Below are 4864 nucleotides of genomic sequence, written 5' to 3'. Positions count from 1 at the left end.
CATTACAATAAAGGGGAAAAAGAATTGAAAATGAGGTAACGTTTGATTTGAAACCACAAGACAGCCACTGGGAGGAACCCATCAAATGTAGGGCCCCTGGGCAGGAGCAAGCTTGTGCTTTATGGGGGAGAGAGGAAGGTGTGTTCCAAGGACTAAAAAGAGCCAGGGTGATCCCTGGCCTGTGTGGCTTGGTTGGGCATTGTCTCCTGCACCTAAAGGTTGCTGGTTCGATTCTGGGTCAGGGCTTGGTCTCTGGCAGTAGACAGTACAGGAGGCAGCTGATCTGTGTAGCACACTGATGTGTCTCTCTTCTCCCTTCCTCTCTCTAAAAATCAATACACTATTCTTTAAAATAAATAAATAAAAAGCCAGTGTGGCTGCAGCAAAGTGAGTGAGGAGGTTTGGGAAGAGATGAGGCTGGAGGCGTGGGCACCATCTCTCACAGGTGCTGGATGCAAAGGGCCCTATGAATACTCTTTGAGAAGAGTCCTACTCTTGGGAAACAAAACACTTTTCATATGGAGGGTTAAACCTGCTATGCATCACCAAATTATACTAACATTTACTAATGTGCTCTCTGGAAGGTAAGAAATAATTTGTCATTTGCGCTCCTCTCACCGAGGTCTTGTCAGCTGGTTTTGGACAGCTTTGAGGGGCCTCGAGAAACGCATCCTCTCCAGCCTGTCTCTTCTTTCACTCTTGATCACATCAGATTATCTGAGGAAACAGGAACAAAAAGTCATTGCTCCATCCAGAGAAAAGGTAATGATAGCCATGGAAAAGTAAGGTGGTGCCTTATCAGGCTTGACTATTAAATGCCAGTGCGGTGTATGTATGGCCCCAGGCCTTAGAATGCCTGGGAATCTAGTTGTAAAGTTCCCTTAGGGCCTTCCCAGCTCTAACCAGGGTGTGGTGGCCACTGGTGTCTTCCCAATGTCTCCTGAGCCCTTCCTCTCCACAGCCTCCAGTGCAATCTAAAAAACCAAGATCTGATTGTGTTCCATGTTAGCTGAAGATCCCCCCACTGCTCCTCAGTGGGTAAAAGGTCCTACTCCACAGTAGGCCCCTCACAGCTTCCCCTTGCCTGCTTCATGCAACCCTTCCCTGCTGTATTCTGGTGGAGATAATGCCTTAAATGCCCATTCTCCAGTCCCAACATCAACCCCTCTTTGGGGAATGCTTGTCTCCTGTATTTTCACTGGGCATGTCATTTCTCAAGGTCCAGCCCAAATGTCACCTCTTTAACTCTGCTGGACCTCATGCCCCTGGCTAGAATTTATTCCCTCTTATGAATACTTCTGTGTGGGCCTTTATAGTCATTGGACAAATATGCAAGGTATGGTGCTATTGCCTAGCTTGGGTCATTCTACCTGAGGCCAAGGCCCTCCCTACTAGCACATGTGGCACATTTGGGTGAATTACAGAGATAAACTCTCTCCTGTTTGTGGCTGACACAGCCCCTGAGCCAGGACAAAGTCTTGTCAAATGGAGTCTGTCCAGCGTAGATAGTGACTATAGTGACCCTATAATGGAGTCCTTTGTATTAGAGATGTGTAGGTTGGTGACAGTTTATACACTGAGCTCTTCTGCAGTTTCTCAGCACTCAGCTTACACATAGTAGGTCCTCAATACATATCTATGAAAGTTGGTGAATAAATTGAAAGAATGTTTCATAGAACCTTCTTGTGTGTGCTGGGGATGGTGTGTGGGGAGAGATGAGTGCCTTTAAAACTCTCAGGATGAGATAGAAACAACTCTCTTCAGATGGCTGGCTGGAGTCTGTGTGCACCTCAAGGGCTCTCTGAGACCGGTGCTCTGCAACCTTGGCTGTACGTTAGAATCACCTGGAAGCTTGGCCACCTATGCATGCCCAGGCCAAGGGAATCAGAATCTCAGCTGTGGGGCCAGATAGGGTTAGTTTCTTAATCTCCCCAGGTGATTTCAGTGCATAGCTGAGGCTGAGAATCACTGACCTAGAGAGACTTGGCGAGGGAAGGTGAGAGCATGTTTTCTTGTTCTGGGTGACAAGGTCTCTGGAAAAGCATATAAGATACAAACTAAAACAGAAAAATATCAACAGCGGGCTGGGACAGGTGAAGAACAAAGTGGGCATGATGCTGGGTGACAGCAGATCTTTCCTATGTCTGGCTTCCATGGCAACAGCATTATATGGGTGGCAGCCCTGGGTACAAGAAGTTGGACCCTGCCATGTTTTCGAAAGCTTCTCAGGAAGCTGGCCCACAGCTGTCTAGCTGACTGTCCCTGGGCTTCCTAAGAACTAAACATTTTCTTCCACAAGTTGTAAAAATAAGCAAGGAGGAAAGTCCCTTTGGCTTGTGAGGATTTGCTCTAAGGTAACCTTCTTTGGTTTATACTGTGGACTGCTGAGATGGGGTTTGCTCTGCCTGGCAAGTGCTGAACCTGCTGGGCCTAAAAAATACTTGGCTGATGACTGATTCACACATTTCTCAATAGACTTAATTTTCAGAGCAGTTTAAGGCTCACAAAATTGAGTAGGAAGCACAGAGTTCCCAGATAACTATCCTCTCCCCAAAGCACTCAGCGTCCTCGCCACTGACATCTTTCCCAAGCGAGGTGTGTTTGTTACGTTGATGAACCATCGCTGACACGTCCTGATTAATTAAAGTCCGCAGTTTACTTTAGGGCTTGTGCTTTGCGTTGTGCATTCTAAGGGTTTTGACAAATGTGTGACGACATGTATTCACCATTATAGCAACATGCAGAATACTGTTACTGCCCTAAAATCCCCTGTGCTCCATCTGTCCATCCCTTCCTTCCCCAAACCTGTGACAATCACTAATCTTATTGTCTCTACAATTTAACCTTTTCAGTTGTAGTTGGACTTATACAGTATGTAGCCTTATCACATTGACTTCTTTCACTTAGCAATATGAATTTACAGTTCCTCTCTTTCTTTTCATGGCTTAATAATATTTTATTGTGGAATAATATTTTATTGTTTGGATGTACCATAGCTGTTTGTTCACTGACTTATTAAAAGATACTTTGGCTGCTTCAAAGTTTTGGCAGTTATGAATAAAACTGCTGTAACCATTCATGTGCAGGTTAAGAAGCATGAGTGATGAATTGTATAGTAAGAGTGTGTTTAGTTTTGTAAGAAACTACCAAACTGTCTTCCAAAGTGGCTGTAAAATTTTGCATTCCCATCAGCAATGGATTAGTTTCTGTTGCTCACCTGTATTTTTTTTCAAACTCTTTGGGATTTTCTCCATAAGCAATCATGCTGTACGTGAAAAAATAGTTTTATATCTTCCTTCCCCATTTGTGTATCTTTTATTTCCTTTTCTTGCCTTATTGCATTGCCTAGGATCTCCAGTATGTGGTTGACAGGAGTGGTGAGAGCGGATGCTTTTTCTCCACATCTTCTTTATCCATTCAGTCATTCATGCACACTTAGGTAGTTCCCATGTCTTGGCTGTTGTAAATAATGCTGTTGTGAACATGGCTGTGCAGCTATTTCTTTGGCATGTATTTTTATTTCCTTTGACTATATACCTAGAAATGGAATTGCTAGATCATATGGTAGTTCTATTTTTTAAAAAATATATCTTTATTGATTTCAGAGAGAGGAAGGGAGAGGGAGAGAGAGAGAGATAGAAACATCAATGATGAGAGAGTCATTGATTGGCTGCCTCCTGCACGCCCCCGACTGGGGACAGAGCCTGCAACCCGGGCATGTGCCCTGACCAGGAATCGAATCACAATCTTCTGGATCCTAGGTCAATGCTCAACCGCTGAGCCACTCCTGTCCGGGTGGTAGTTCTATTTTTAATTTTTTGATGAACCTCCATACTGTTTCCTATAATGGCTATACCAGTCGACAACCCCACTAACAGTGTACAGGAATTTCCTTTTCTCCACATCCTTACCAGCATATGCTGCTTTTCAGATTAAGAGTAGACTAAAATGTAAGCATAAATCTTCATGACTTTTGATTAGGTAATGGTTCTTAGCTCTGATAAGCAACCAAAAAAAAGAAAAATATGTTGGACTTCATAAAAGTTTAAAACTTTTGTGGCCCGGCCGGGCGTGGCTCAGTGGTTGAGCATCGACCTAGGATCCAGGGGATCGAGGTTTGATTCCCGGTCAGGGCACATGCCCGGGTTGCAGGCTTGATCAATGACTTTCTCATCATTGATGTTTCTGTCTCTCTCTCTCCCTCTCCTTTCCTCTCTCTGAAATCAATAAAGATATACTGAAAAAAAAACACAAACAAAAAACTTTTGTGTGTCAAAGCACACTATAAAGAAAGTGAAAGTGAAAATATAACCTACAGAATGGGAGAAAATATTTGCAAATCATATTTTGGATAAGAGTCTAGTATCCAGAATATATAGAGAACTCTTACAACTTAACAACAAAAAGACAAATAACCAATGAAAAAAAATGAACAAGGGGCTTTAATGGACATTTTCCCAAAGAAGATGCACAAATGGCCAATAAGCATATGGAAGCTATTTCACATCTACATCTTTAGTCATTAGGGAAACAGAAACCAAAACTACAATGAGCTACCACTCAATACATGCTAAGATAGCTATAATATAATTTTTTTAAGTCCCATAAAATAAAAAGTGTTGGTGAGGATGTACAGAAATTGGAACTCTTGTACATAGCAGTTGTGAATGTAAAATGGCATAACCACCTTGGCAAACAGTCTGGCTATTCCTCAAAAAGTTAAATATAGAGTTGCCATATAATCCAGTAATTCTACCACTAAGGATATACCCAAGAGAATTGCAAACATATGTTCATACAAAAATTTGTACAGAAATGTTTATAGCAGTATAGCAAAGGAATGGAAATAACCCAAATGTCCATA

Source organism: Miniopterus schreibersii (genome assembly GCF_964146895.1).
Source record: "Miniopterus schreibersii genome assembly, chromosome: 4".
Classification (NCBI taxonomy): Eukaryota; Metazoa; Chordata; class Mammalia; order Chiroptera; family Miniopteridae; genus Miniopterus; species Miniopterus schreibersii.
The sequence above is the reverse complement of the archived record's forward strand: the minus strand, read 5'-3'. Positions refer to the sequence as shown.